This window comes from Akebia trifoliata, chromosome 2 (assembly GCF_017979445.1).
Source record: "Akebia trifoliata isolate Shusen 1 chromosome 2, ASM1797944v1, whole genome shotgun sequence".
NCBI lineage: Eukaryota > Viridiplantae > Streptophyta > Magnoliopsida > Ranunculales > Lardizabalaceae > Akebia > Akebia trifoliata.
The window spans coordinates 32,235,964-32,252,728 of NC_141376.1; the positions used below are offsets into that span (position 1 = coordinate 32,235,964).

A 16,765-nucleotide genomic window follows, 5' to 3' on the forward strand; every position below is an offset into this window, starting at 1 on the left:
CAATTGTCTTTGGACAGGATTTTTCTAACTCTGGTTCTATCGTCATGATTGGGCTTAAATTGGACTTGTAAATGTACTGTGACCTTAGAGAAAAAGTAGGAATGGGTTATTGTTCTTGGCTTTGTGATGAGGAGGCTGTTACTGTTTGAGAGTAAGACTTTATTGGGCTTGTGGTACCTAGGACTTGAACTTGTTGGAAAGGTTACTTGGAGAACCAAATTGAAGGGGGTTTACTGGAGTTACTTTAGGGACTGTAGGAGTCATTGCATAAGAGCTCTTAGATTTGGATTTTAATGGATTTTCACTCATCTTTTTTATCTTGTAAGAATTCTCTGGTAAGAAAATCTAGTATAGAGTTAGTTTCTCCTTTTATATATTCTATTTTAAAATAAAAAATAGATAGTATGGCCTGCCACCTGGCAAAAATATGTTTTGAAGTAATATTTTTTTACATCATTTTCTAAAACAAATTTTGCTGATTTGCAATCTATTCTTAAAAAAAATTCTTGATTTAGTAAATCTTCTTGGAATTTTGAAATACATAAAACAATAGATAAAATCTCCTTCTTTACTATCGAATATTTCTGTTGTGTAGGATTCCAAGCACCAGAAGTGTATCTTACTAACTGTTCTTGATTTTTCTTTGTTTCTTATTTTAATATTCCTCCATATCTTAAGTCACTTGCTTCAGTTTCTACTATTTTTAATAATTGAGGATCTACGATATTTAAACAAGGTATTTCTTGTAATCTTAACTTTAATTGTTTAACTGCTTCTATATGTTCTTTTGTCCATTCCGGAGCTTTCTTTCTTAGCCTTTGAAATAGAGGTTTGGCTATTATATGGAGGTTTTGATAAAAATCTTTTACATAATTGAGACTTCCTAAGAACCTTTGTAACTGTTTTTTGTCTTTTATTTCATTGGAAAATTTATTTACAAATTGTAGTGATCTATATATAGGAATTATTGTTCCATTTTTGATATTGTGTCCTAAGAATTTGATCTGGGTTTGAAATAATACTATCTTTGGGGCTGAAACCACTAAACCATTGAATTTAATTGTATTGACAAAAGTTTCTAGATGTTTCCAATGTTGCTCTATTGATTTGGAGTATATAAAGACGTCATCTATGTATACTATTATGAATTTTGAAAATTGATTAAAAATTTCGTTCATTATCCTTTGGAATTCACTTGGCGCATTTTTTAATCCAAATGGCATTACATTCCATTCATAATGTCCAAATGGAACTGTGAAGGCTGTCTTGTACCTTTCTTGTTTTGCTACTTTTATTTGTCAAAATCCTGATTTCATGTCAAATTTTGAGAAAATTGTAGCTTCGTATAATCTATTTAGTAGATCCTTTTTGTTTAGTATTGGATATCTTATCTATCTAAGTGCATCATTCAGAAGTTTATAGTTTATTACTAATCTGGGGGCTCCTCTTTCTATTTCCGAATGTTTTCGGACATAAAATGCTGAACAAGTTCAGGGAGAATTACTTGGTCTTATTAACCCTTTATTCAGCAAGTCTTGTAATTCTTCTTTGTAATACTCTAAATCTTCTTTTTTCATCTGTATGGGCCTTGCTTTAGTTTTGATTTCCTTTTCGATGAAGTCTGGTTCATATGGAAGAGTAATCTCATGTTGTTTTCTATGCGAAAGGCATTAGGTAAATTAGAATATACTTCCTTTTCGAGGTGGCGCCCCGCCAAACGCTAACACAAATCCCAAGGTACTAGGTGGCATCTCAAAATTTCGACATGGTCTCCTCTGTTTATGTTAGCGTTTCACGGAACTCAAACCTGATAAACCAATTTATAACAAAACCTGTATATAAAAATGTAGATATAGGAAAATAACAGCGGAAGACTAATTACATCAAACATGTAAGTAGATCAGAGTGCAGAAGATTTATCAATATACAGGCTTCCCAAAATACTCTCACTCTAACATAGGCCTAAACTCTCAATCCAAAAACTACATACATCCTGGATGAAACTGACAACACTAAGGGATGTGGCCCTAGTGCTCACCAGGCAATAAACTCTGATCGTCGATCTGATTGATCGGATACTCTTCAATTACTGACTCTACGCCTGTCTCAGTGGCTGCAAGTGCTGAAACTAAAAAAAATAGGAAGGAAAGGGTGAGTAACAATGATTACCCAGTAAGTCCACAGCCAATTCCTACTAATAACCCTTCCTAAGTATGATCGAATAAAGCATACTGAACATTTTAATACATGCAAGGTTTTACAAGATAAAATACGATCAACTGGTACATATAGCCAGGGATGAGCAACTAAACAGTTTAAAAATTACACATAACATCAATCATCCATACTCATTATACATTTTCCATTTTATGCAAATAATGTTGGCAACATTAAAATAATAGACATGCTTCTCAGTTTGTAATTCGAAATATAACAACAGATACATAATACAAGTGGTGGAGTATTGGAATTAAAGAGTTGGGATTCACGACTGGATCGCTCCCAGTCAGGACATGATATTCCCCAATAACATCGTAGTTCCTGATTTTGTAGCTGGTCGTGTCTACCACGCTTGCGGGACCATTTATCCGGCTCAGGCTGGCCGTTTGACGTGACCGTAAGCAATGGGTCTCTTTTCGATGTGTCAGAACGTTCGACTACTACTAGATTGTTAGTGATCACTGACTAATCATCTTCGTCTATGCCTATCAGGCATGCATGTGATTCCCAAATGACACTCCACTCGTATAGGACCACCTTTACAATACACGTTCACTGGTAAAGATAAGAAAGGAATGGACCCGGATTCCAGTTGTGACTCCACTCTCATACGCGTCCCATACCATGTATGAGTTTGGTGGTCCCTACCGTACATCCCAAGATAGTGTACCCCTCCGGATGATGTGACACACTATCCCTTCAGGCATTCACAAACCCTTTAACAACTCACAAAATAGCTACGTACATATATGATTTTTCATTTAAAACAAAAGAGAAATTAACAGAACAGGGTTGAGAACGGATATCCAGTTCCTACCATGTAACCGTGGCCACCCGGCCTAAAATAAATAACAGTACTCAGCGCACGCGCTAACATAATCGGAAATAAACATGCAACCCTTTCATTAATAACCTGAATATCCTTTCACCAACCTCGCACAACATACAATATAAAAGGCAGACATCACCCCTCGGGTGTGATTCTGACAATTTACCGTTTCATCCCTTTCCCATTCTTTCGACATTCTCATTTTTCGTCTTTTCAAATCAACCATCCATTTCAAATCTTTCAAGGTCATTATTTCGGTCTTTCCATTGAAAACCTTCAAAGTTTATAAAAATAAAGTCCCAGCGATGCTCGGGACCAAGGCTGTTAAAAATAAAGAAAGCTGGTGAAAATTTGGCTAAGTGTCAGAAACTCAACTTTTCAAAGTTTTCGAAATTGAAAACGGGTTTTTCGAAATGAAAGTCTCGATCATGAGATTCGACACCATATAGTTTTTGTAATCTAATTCAAAGAAACGCGAAAGTTATTTCATTTTGAAAACTTGCCGAAAATGTCGAAAATTACGTTTTGTTCTTTAAACCAAAATTCGGATTTTGATCCTTTGAGATTTGGATCTTAAAACCATTCTCATTGTTCCGAAATGGGGGGTAAAACCTTAATTTCATTAAAGAACTTAAAGTAAATGAAAAGTAAAATTAAAGAGGACATTTCATTTACTTAAATGTTTTTAATGAAATAAAGGGTGAGAAATAGTGTATAAGGTGTGAGGAAGTCAAGCCAAGAGTCAGAACACTGTTCTGGTCAAAACTGTGTCTGTCGGTGGCAGAATCAATATGCTGTCGGTGGAACCGACAGAATACACATCGGCAGGTGTCGGTGGGACCGACGGTCCTGCCGACAGAACAAAGTTTTCGGTGGCTTCTTGATTTCGTCAGTGGCAGAAGGAACATTCTGTCGGTGGGACCGACAGAATGCCTTCGGTAGGTGCCGGTGGCACCGACCCTTCCCACCTACAGCCTGAACCTCACTCACGATTTTTTGGGTTTTTCGATCCTTTTTCGATTTCTTCTTCCATTCTTCGAACCATTCGACCCACCCACGATTTTGTTATCAAAATTCGATAAAGCATAAACAAAACACCTACTTCTACCATTAATTTGAAATCAAACACCAATTTCTACGATTTAAATGCAAACAATAAGTTTTGTTTCAAAACCCTAAATGCACATTTGATAAATCTAAAGTTAGCAATAGGAATTGAAAGTCCCTTACTTGGTTGTGAACGCCAAGGGTATAAGCTAGCACTACAACTCAAGGTTGGATGGCTCAAGAGTCGAGGTTGGGCTGACTTGGATGCGAAACGAGCGAGGGTTTGCAAGGTATCCGACAATGACGTTTTCCTTCTCCTCTAAAATGAAGTATAGACCTAGCTCCTAACTCGATGAAGCCCTCGGATGGAATGTGTTGAGGTTTACTCGAGCTACCCGGCTGGTTTTGATGGAGGATGGAGAAAACGAACAAGAATGAACAACCAAAGATGGTGAAGTTGTAGCCCTCGTCGTGGCCGACAACTTTGCCTTCTTCGTCGAGGTTCAACTCGGACTCGTTCGCTCACAAACTTGACGGAAATGGGTCGAAACCCTAGGGTGGAGAAGTGGCTATCGTTTGGGGTTTTCTTAGAGAAAAAGAGGAAAGAATGAAATAAAAGAAATCAGATTCCTTTTTATAATAAAGCTGAGGGGCATACTTGTAATTTCCCCCTTATTTCTAGTTTCGATCGTAACTTAACTATTCGGACTCGGAAAACGACAAACGAATATACCATTTCGAATAATTTTTTGATTCGGATCTAATGGTGTCATCAAATCTTTTCGATTCTCACTCTAACGAAATTCCACTATTTTGGGTCCCACTTAACATGAAATTCGAGGATTCTATAACTTCTCTATCCGAATTCGAATTCGGACTTGCTTACAGGGTAATGTATACATTTCGATCCTTTTGAATCTAATGGCGAAGTTGATTTTCCTCGAAATTAATCATAACAAAATCCGAGTATTTTACTCTAAGTCTCTCCTTCGATATTTTCTTCCAAATCTCACCATTTAATTTGGAAGAGATATGAGTTGAAAATCCGGGGTGTTACATTCGAGGTTTTCTTTGAATTTTTGAATTCTTATTTCTATTTTAGGATTATTCAATTGCTCTTGTATTTTTAAAAAGTTTATATCTTGTCTTAGAAATTTTATTTGTTTCTCTTTTTTATTTATCAAGTTAATTGTTTTTGAGATAGCTTTGCCTTTTATTATGTCTAATTCTTTCTCTTGAGGTTCTTGTATAAACTTAAACTGTACTTCTTGATCTAATAGTTTACATTTTATTCCTTCTGAATCTACTATAAAAGGTTGAATTAAGGCTAAGAACGGTGTCCTTAGGATAACAAATTTTGTTAGATTTTTTACTAGAATAAAATGGGTATTTATACAAATTCCTTGATTGCAAACATGAACATTCGAAAGTTTGTATTTTATTTTTAGGCTTGATCCATCTGCTGTAGATATTCCTTCTGTGGTTTTCTCAAAGTATTTGGTTGGAATTATACCTTCCTGTATACAGTTTAGATCTGCTCATGAATCTACTAAGGCTACAATGGTTAACGTAAATTCTTTATTTATTACCAGTTGAATATTAATAAATCATTTTTCAAATTGAATTTTGTTAATTATTTGTATGTAATTTTCTATTTCTTGAGTCTCTTCATCTTCTGGAATTGCTTTTTGCTTTAATTTTTTAAAATTTAATATATCTATTTGCTCTTGTTGCCCTTTATTTATTATATGTAATCTTTTGATTTCTTCTTTAATTTGATTTATTTCTCTTTGTAAATCTTGGATTGTTACTTTTTTTCTGATGATTCTTTAAATCTTTTAAATATTTCTTGTAGGTTGTATCCTGGGAAATCTTTGACTCTGGTTTTGTTCACAAAAGAAAAGGATACCCACATGCTACAAATGTGGAAAAGTTGGACATTATAAGAACCAATGCAAAGTAAAACAAAAAATAAATGAATTAGAAATAGATGAAAATCTAAAAATACAATTATCTAGCTTAATGATCAACTCAGAATATTCAGCAACAAACATTTTGACAAACATTTTGGCAAAACATTTTTCAAAACATGGGTTAGAGGTTTTGGAATGGGCTGATTTTTGGTGAACGGGACCCATATATATATATACACATATATTTTTTTCTAAAAACTACCACTAATTATTTAAAGAAACCTAAAAGCACTACCCAATAAAAAAAATATTCTACTGCCACACCAAAATTTAAAAAAAAAAAAAAAAATTTATAAAAAATAATCCCATGGCTCCTTGTCTCAATCCCCATCGTTCCATCCTTAATTCATTATTATTTTTTGAAATTTAAAATTATTATGGGTCACTAAATGTGACCCTTGATTAAGACCCTAGAAAAATTACTAAAAAAAAATGTCTACAAAAAAAAAAGCCAAACAATTTACAACTATGCCAAAAGAATTAAAAATTTTAAATAAATAAATAAGATTAAGCCAATTTTTCAATGCACCAAGATTTGGGATTTTTCAAGTTTAATCATTTAACTATCCCTAATGGAATCGCCATTGAAAACACCCTCGATCCGCGGGTGTGGATCCATTTTTTTATTTTTGAGAGTCGCCACCTAATTTTATGATTTATGAATCGAAACATGACTCTAACCGGATAAAAAGTACTAAACTACAAAAAAAAAAAAGGTCTGGGAATCGTATTACGGGATTGGAAGGTGTTAGGCACCAATCTCACCCAGCGAACGGCGGTTTCTACTTTTCCCAAAAGTTTTACATTGCAAGAAAAAGAAGCCTAAAAATTAAAATATCACAAAATTACCTTTTTTACTTAGGTGATTACAACGGTCGGTTCCTTCAAAATTGACGGAGAGCGTTCCTCGTGTGAATTTTCCCACTTTTGTTTATGTCGCTAGATTTGCTTTCGATCTTCGAGATGGGGTTTTCTCCTCCTATATTTAAATATTTTATAGATTTTCTGGATGTTTTTTAGGTAAAAAAAAAAGCGTTTGGGTGTTAGGTATGGACTTGGGACTTCAGATTTAGGATTTTAGAAAGTCTTAGGAGAATTTTTGGCCTCTCTTTTCTAGGATTTTTCTTGACATATGAATTTAAGTGGTGGAAGCCCATTTAAAAAAAAAACTTTTCGGAGATTAGGATTTCGATTAGGTCACTTAGAGATAAGATTAAGTTGTTTCAATTAGGGTTTAATTAGGTTTTATTTGAATTTTGAGTTTTAAATTTGACTTACGTAGAATGATGATTTTTTAAGTTTATGAAGAACCCCCCCCCCAATGAAGGGTTCTTTATTAAATTATATTTTAATTCTTTGGGATCCCCAATGGATGGTTTTTTTATTAAATATCATGTGGGCCCCACTTAAGTAAATTGTCCACCACTTAAAATTTGGCCCGTGGGCGTAATTAATTGATTTTATTTGTTCAAAATTTTTAATTTAATTTATTAAGATTTTACTTTACGTTAATTAATGTTTTAATTATTAGTATTAGATTTTTTATTTTTAGGATTTGAAAAATTATCGTTTTGCTCTCAAGAAGGTTTTTGTGTTGAGATGTTATGTTTCAATGTTTTTAGACATTTTGAAATTAATTTTTTGTAAGGAATTCAATGAGAGTATCGATTTGTATCACTTATAGGTTTTTGGCATGAAATAATCGTGAATCCTATGAAAGCATTTTCGTAATTTTGTTGAAGTTTGTGAAAATTGGTGAAACGATTTATTTGGTCTTAATTTGTTATTTTATGTGTTTGAAATGGTTTTCCTAAATATAATATAGGCTTTAGGGATGTTTTGATGTCAGGGGTATTTTTGTAGTTTGGTCATTTTTTTATGTTTTTTCTTGTAAATTTTCTTTTTGTCCCAAGAATGAGGATTTCTATGTTTTAGGTCATATTTTCCTAACATAAGTAGTTTCTAAAGTTTTACTTGCTTGAAATATCTTATTCGAATTTTAGAGACACATCTAGTAACAATAAAAAATATTAGAATATTCATACATCATTGGGAACCGTCACAATAGGGTTGACGAGTTGATTAATAGGGCTAGTGTGAAAATGGAGTGTCTATACATACTACAGATGATATAAAGATTATACATACAACCCGTAATCTACATCGATCTTGTGTATTTTTTTTATACACTATCTTAAACCATCCCATGGATCGATGCATGAGATAGTTCAATTTAAAATCTACGGTGATGAATGATTTGATAGATTTTGTGTACATAGTCAATTATATCAAAATTGTAAGGAAATCTAAAATATTAAATTTTAATTATGTTAATTATTCAAGATTTGCGAGGTCATTTTTAAAAAATTTAGCTGATTGGCCATCTGATTAGTTTCAAAGATGATATGGTTGCCCTTAGATACATAATTCGGCATTGTACTATATTGAGCCACCATATATGTTTTTTGGTTATACGGATGAGTTGTACACATTATATAGGGATATATGTTATAATGTGATAAATTATAACATTTATTTTAATTATTTTTAAGAAAATTTCTAAAAAAATATATATTTAATATATTATTTTATTTTTTAGGTCGGTGTTCTTAATACTTTGAGTCCTCAAATCTGTGAGATGGATATTTATGGACGAGTCATAGATCACTTGGAAGTTGTTGTCCTGACCTTGACATTGTTATCACATTTACCTATTCAGATACCTAAACTGAGTGGGCCAGTTTATAGAGTTTTCAAACCTAGATATTGTAAAATCCCAAGTTTTTTATTCGTAACTCGGAGAAAATAAATAGTCGAATTTTGAAAAAATTCTAAAAGTAGGACTTAGGGGTTAAATTTTAGGATGTTTCTGATCATTTTTAATGGAATTTGACATCACCATTGGATTCAAAATGATTGAAAAACATACTTTAGCCTGTAAGCACACTCAAATGCGAATTTGAATAAAAAAGTTACAAAATCTTTGATTATCGAGTCGGACCAGGCTAAAATAATAATTTTTTGCTAGAGTAAGAGTTGTTAAGATTCGATCACACCATTAGGTTTATAACGAAAAATTATTGAACATGGACTATTTACTTGTCATTTTTGGAGATCAGGAAGTAAAATTATTGTCAAAAACGAAATCGAGGTCAATTTTAGGGTCCAATCGGGCCAAAAATATAAATTTTTGTTAGAGATAGAATTTATATAAAGTGACTATACCATTAGATCCGAAATGAAAAATTTGACAAAATAGAGTATTCATTCGTCTCTTTTGGAGTCCGGATGGTTAAGTTATTACCGATCAAAATATTTGGCAAAATACCGATTTCGTCCCAAGACTTTATATAAATAAAAATTTTAATTTTTTTTATTCATCATTATTCTCACGCGTCCAAATCCAGCGAAGGTTTTTTTTTTTTTTAATTATTTTTCTTCCAATTTTCCAACTCCGATTCGTCGCAAACGGTCTACCTCCAACAACCAACACATAAGGGAAAAAAGTCCGCAGCCTCGACATCTACAAAATCCATCCAATTTTCTTCCGTCTTCTTTTCTTTTTCACCCCGTATCATCAAAAAATAATCGTATATATATATATACACACGGGGGTTTCGCAACTTCAACCTCAGATTTCATCCGTTTCAAGATCAAATCGTCCTCCGTCGTAGAAGGAAGAAAAGATGACGGCGTCAAGATCTTCAAAACCATTGGGTTAGATTTGAAAATCAGTCATCTTGAAGTTTGAATCACCTCGATTTCAATGTTGATTGCCTCAATTTTCGCGCACGTGCTTCAATTCTGTCGCATAGAGATTGTAAAGAACTCTCAATTTCTATTAATAATCGTAGATTATGAAAATTGCATTTAGGATTTTATTAAAAATTTGTGATGTGTTTCCAAAAATATAAAATTCAATTGATTATTTCAAATTCACGCTAGAACTTGCATATTTGATATGTTTAATTGTATTTTAGAACAAATTATACTTGGGTAGGATTTTTCATCGGATTATTTTCGTCAATTGGGCCCTGTGCACCGCTCGGACCCCGTTTTGATCTAAGTTTTGTACTTTTTCAATGTTATTGATAAAAAATGAATTTCATAGTTAAAAAAATAATTTAATATTCAATGAACTCATAGTGAGTTGATGAATATCGGAAAGTAGATATTTTATTTGAGAGATTGAAAATTGTAAAAATCGAAAAAAGGGTATGAAACGGTAAAATGTCAAAGTCACACCCGAGGGGTGATGTTTGCATTTTACATTTTTGTGTTGTGCATAGATTCGTGAACGGATATACATGAATAATGTTACTGGTTGCATGTTTATTTACTTTATGTTAGCGCGGTGCGTTGTTTACTTTTCTTTTCCGTTATTTATTTTAGGCCGAGTGGCTACAGTTGCATAGTAGGAAATTGGATATCCATTCTCAACCTTGTATTGTTAATTTTCTCTTTTGTTTTCAAATGAAAATAATATATATATATACATTTGTAACTATTTTGTGAGTTGTTAAAGAGTTTGTGAAGGGATAGTGCATTATATCATCCGAAGTGATGTACTTTCTTTGGATGTATGGTAGGGACAACTAAACTCATACGTAGTATGGGACGCGTATAAGAGTGGGATCTCAACTGGAATCCGGGTTTATTCCTCTCTATCTTTACCAGTAAACTTATAATGTAAAGGTGGTCGTATATGAATGGATTGTATATTTGAGAATCACATGCACGCCTGATAGGCATAGACGAAGATGATTAGTCAATGATCACTAACAATCTATAGTAGTCGAACGTTCTAACACATCGAAAAGAGACTCATTGCTTATGGTCACGTCAAACGGCCAGCCTGAACCGTCTAAATGGTCCCGCAAGTGTGGTAAACAGCGACCAACCACAAAATCAGGAACTAATACTTTATTATGAAACATCATGTCCCAACTAGGAGCGATCTAGTCGTGAATCCCAACTCTCTAATTCCACTACTCCACCATTGTGTATTATGTATCTATTGCTTTATTTTAATATATAAAATGAAATGTATGTTTAATATTTTCATTTGGTTAATTAAATTTATATAAAAAGAAAATGTTATAGTGAGTACTACTGATGATGTAATGTAAGTTCTAAAATGTTTAATTGCTCATCCCTGGCTATATGTACCAATCAATCGTAATTTCTTTCATAAAATTTTACATATGTTAAAATGATTTATTATGTTTATTCGTTTATGTTAGGAGAAGTTATTGGCAGAAATTGTTTGCTTCCTTACTAGGTAACCATTGTTACTCACCCTTTCCTTATCCAATTTTTAATTTCAGATCTGGAACTTGGCGATCCAAGTGTAGAACACAAGTGAGGACTATTTGATAGGTCAGACAGACGACCAGAGTCTGTTACTTGGTGAGTATTGGGGCTATACCCCCTAGTGGTATTAGTTCATCCTGGTAGTCTTATTGATTTTGTCTTGAATGATAGGACTTTTGTTAGAGAGATAATATTTGTATGATTCTGTATTTTGGTTATCCTTCCGCACTCTGATCTATCATACTTTATTAGATGTATATATGTTTAAGTTTGTATTATATTTTGTAGGTATATATGCAGGATAATGTATGTCGTTTATTAGGTGCAGGTTGAACACCTTGGAATGCTAATATAAACAGAGGACCATGTCAAAATTTCAAGGCACCACCTAGTATCTTGAGATCTGACATGGGATTTTGTGTTAGCGTTTGGTCGGGTGCCACATATATTATATGATAACCTTTTATAGATATACAAAATTAAATACATAAACTTTAGTGATGTTTGGATGGTGTGTTTTATTCTTTAATTGGGGTGTGATAAATAATTTAACAAATTTGGGTGTAATAAGTAAAACTTAGAGTGCCAATAGAAACTCTCTTAATTAATTATGTTATGAATTTTGATCGTTAAAGAATGTTTATAAAGAACCATAGATGGGACAATCATTTATTACACTCCAATTTCTTAAATTATTTATCACACCCCACTTAAAAATTAAAACACAACATCCAAACATTATTAAAGTTTGGCTCAAATTATTATCTCAACAATACAAAACATTATAATCAATGGGATGGCTTCTATTGGCATCCCAACATATACTAATTCTCAACTATTTACTTATTTTCTTTATTTTTAGTTTTGGCGTAATAAGTAAAAATAGGGTACCAATAGCAACTCTTTTAATAAATGACATAGGAATATTAATAGGATTTTTCCTAAAATATGCACAACTTATGTCCAAATTCTAGTTTCAATACACAATAAAATAATTAAAATAAATGATAGACAAGAGTTGTTTACGAGGTTCGTTACATAATCTGGCAACTACGTTATTGTGTTCTTACGAATCAATTTATTATTTTCAAACCTAGATATTACATGACAATTATTTATAGAAATACAAAATTTAACACATAAACATTAAAATAATTAAAAAATTATAATTATTTTTTAATTGAATTTTTTACATTTTGATCGATTGTGTCCAATATTTTCACAATGACTATAATGTAATGGTCACACATCTTGAACATCGGTTTTCCTTCTGTTGATTTTTTTACAACCAGGTCGGCATTAAGTCATCGGGTATAAAATTTGTTCTTCTCACCACGAAGGATTTTCTAACTCATAGAACTAGAATACCATTCATAAAAGTTGTATAACATTGTCTATATTTTTCAATAGTGAATTTGTTGAAATAAAATTGATATTTATCCCATTTTTTAATATCGCATGTTTTTATTGTATGTTGGTATGGAACGTGTGTTTGAGCCCATTTTCCTCACATGAAATATCTTTGATCCACTTGAAGTATGTATATTTTTTATTTTAAATGATTATACATTTCAAATCTCATATCATTAATAGTTAAAAGTTCACAATTAATAATCTTTTGTATTTTTTTTCAAATTTTATTTTCAATTAGTGGTACTAATTGAGAATCTCAAATAAGATTTTCTAATCTACATCTATTATAAAATTCAATTATTTTACATATAATACATATTAATAATGAAGTTATTGATCTCATATGTAATTTCATTATCCATGAATTAAAATTTTCACTAACATTTTATCTTATTATTCTAAAACAAGGAATGAGATAATGACTTACTATCTAATAAACTAATGCATGTGTTGGATTTTTTTTTCTAATATAATCTAATTATATATTTCATTGTTTTCTATTTTAATTAATTCAAATTTTTTTAAAATCAATTTCAATATATGTTTTAGTCACATTTTTTAAAAATTTGCAAAATAAATCAAATTTATAAGTTTTTTTTTTTTAATTTACTTGAAAATATTGAATTAAAAAATGAAATGACGAAGAAAAATATTATCAACTGCAAATATTATTCTTTTTTATCTAAAGTTTAACTAACATTTCAAAATAATTTAAAAATTATTTCCAAGTATCTTAATTTTCTTATTCAACTATTAAATATACAAGTGAAAAAATATCATAATTTGAATCGTGAACAACAGTAGTAAATAGAATGTCTTGATATTTATCTTTTAAAAATGTATCATCTAATCATATAATAGGTAAACACCCATTTTTAAAATCATCTATGCATGTCTCTAAAAAAAATAAACATATGTTGAAAATGACTATTTGGATTAATTTATAATAAAAAAATAAAAGCTTCCTAAATTTATTTCTAAAATGATTTGGCAAAAATATTCAATAGTTTTATATGACTCAACTTCACAATTTTGTATTTCATGATTGACTTTTTCTCTTGTTTTTCAAATTTTTATATATGTAATAGATATATTATATTAATCTCTTATATTAGTTACTATGAATTGGGAAGAATAAAATTGATTATTTTTTACGCAAGTTAAAATTTTATCATTTATCCAGTTACTACTAACTTAAAAATGAGATCGTGAGTCCATTCTATACACATGTGAGTTGTGTTAAACTTACGTATAATAAATAAATCACCATTTGAAAATTTAATAGCATATATACGTCATTCACAGTTTAGAACATCACATTTAGCTATAGTTTTTTTTTTTTTTATATATATATTAAGAACTATTTTATAAAATAATTATTTGTATTTTTTTTTCTCTTAATTAACTACATTATTGAAAATTTTACCAATATAAATATCGAATATATTTTTATCATCATTAGACAACGAACTCAAATTGTTATCAACAAATACATCTACATAACTATCGAAATTATTTTATGTTATAACATTAGGTTCAATTGAACCATACGCAATATTATGGTCGATATCAGTATTTAGATATTAATTAGATGAGTTAGACCCACTTTAACCATAATTTGATTAATATGTTATAATATTTTCATGTTGTACAACAAAAATAATTATACTTTGAAAATTTTGATTGCTATTTAATATATATTCTCAAGTTCTTTGATAAAAAATATTAATTAAAATTTTTTCATTATCTAAATTGATAACTGACCTTATCAAAAATTGTAGTCGAATATTGCAAATTGAAATAATAAGAGTTTGTAACTCCGAATATGTAATTGTAATAAAGTCGATAAAAATCACGTAATTCCACCAATATGTGTGATACCTTTAACGTTATCTCTATATCGACAAATAATAACTCTTGAAGACATGTTCGATTCAATTGAATTATAAAATATTATTAGAGAATTATGCAAATGAAAATAATAAGAAAATTATGAGAAATATGTGTGTATGATATGTTTATATAGAAAGAACGTTCAACAGTCGAAAATTTTAAAGTAAAAAATAAAACTTACACTTTAAGTGTCGTTTGTTCCCAATGGATGTATAATGGTAACATAACAATCAAAATTGAAGAAATCGACACTTCAAGTGCCAATCCCTTTTTTTTAATTTTATTATTTTAAAATATTTCGACACTTTTAAGTGTCATTTTTTAGTTTTTATTTTTTATTATTAAAAAAATTTTGGCACTTGAAGTGTCGATTAGGTTTCTTTTTTGTAAATACAAAAAAATTATTATTTTTTTAATAATTTCTTTTTAGGCTTTTTTTTTTTTAATAACATCCCTTTTTTTTCCAATGAAACTTAGAGGTATGCAGTATTGGATTTTTGATGTGGTAATCAATTTGAGCAAAACAAACCTTCGTAAAGCTCAAAATCTTAGTATATTAGTAAGGTACAGGTTTCACAAAAAGAATATATATACATAAATTGATATTGATAGAATTGGAAGTGAGAAAATGAAGTAGGAACTTCATTTTTTGGGATGTGCCATGTATTATTGGTTTGCACATGGGTATGAGAGCTTCCTTTCCCCAAAAACCTTGGACTTATCTTCCTAATCATCTCGTTTATAGCCTCACATGCCACATATCTATAAATAGCTAAAAAAGCTTTGTTAATCATTATCCATTCTTAGCTCAAAATAAATATATGGATTATTTACATCAAGTAGGTTGCAACTTGCCTCGCCAGACCAACAATGGCATGGCCAAGGCAAAAGTAAAGCATCCAAAACCATTTGCACGTTTTCCTAGTATTAGAATTTAGATCAACCCCTCATCAAATACTGAATTTGAAGAAACCGTTTAGAGATTGTGTTGTCACCCCCTTAGCCTTAGGGACCCCACATGGTTTTGCTACTATTTACGTCACCTATTTTGAGCGGCGGCCACACCAAATTTCTTATAGCTTTTGGTTTTTTTACTCCACCAGACAACAACAAGAACAACGACAGAAAAAAACTCTACATCACAAACTTCAACCCTTTCTTCCTCAACAGGCATGCATGATGCACCTTATTAATTTCAACAAAATCTTAAAATACTTAACAAGGCCACAATTCTTTAACAAAGATATCTCATCGATTCAAATGAATTACAAGGGAAGCAAGGCAAAGAAGAAGAGAACCAATAACAAAAGTAAGACTAAGATTCCTACATACTAAACCCAAAAGCAATAAGGACTCTGATACTTTGGCGTCTCTTTTGAATTTTTTATCATACCCAGATGGATAACACCACCCATGTTGAAATCTGTTGCATCTCTTCAATCTCTCCTTCATTCTCAACACCTCTAGTCTCTCTCTCAAAACTAGCAAGTTTTCATCCCCAATGTTCATCGACCTTCCTGTGAAGAAAAGCACAAGAAAAAATGCATGAATGATTAGTTGAAAGGGTCCTTTATGGTTCCTTTAGAAAAGATAGAAGTTTGTAATTTGATAGTGTTTCTTGGTCTCTCTTATTATACTCTCTCTGTGTCTTGGTAGAGAAGGTATATATTATGGACCCTACAACTTGGGAGAGAGAGAGTTACCTTCATCGCCAGAGAATTGAGCTCTCACATATGAGTACTTGCGGAATTTAGGGTGGAGAAAGGTTTTGCTTAAGCCAAAGAGAGAAGGTAAAGAGGAAGCCATCCCCGATTGTACTTGTGCCATATAATCCTCCTATGCTTTTGCATATAACTATATATATATATATATATATATATATATATATATATGGGTCAGGTTCAAAGGACAACCATTTCTACACACATATAGACAACGTGTTTTGTCTTATATGGGCAAAAATGTTTGGAATGGACTGATTTTTTGTGAGGATGATCTCTGTGATGAGGGGATCATCCTGGAAAAAAATCATCCCATTCCAAAACTTGTAACCCATCAAAATTGATTTACAAAAATT

General features: G+C 31.2%; 1 long non-coding RNA gene across 1 annotated transcript; it reads right to left on the reverse strand.

Annotated features, from left to right (window-relative positions):
- Positions 1-15,918: 15,918 nt before the first annotated feature.
- On the reverse strand, positions 15,919-16,554 carry LOC147410173 (uncharacterized). The gene is made up of 2 exons (XR_015170377.1): positions 16,392-16,554; positions 15,919-16,205 (listed from the first exon to the last, which is right to left on the reverse strand). It is a non-coding gene; the product is annotated as an uncharacterized LOC147410173 (long non-coding RNA).
- Between the last annotated feature and the right edge of the window lie 211 nt (positions 16,555-16,765).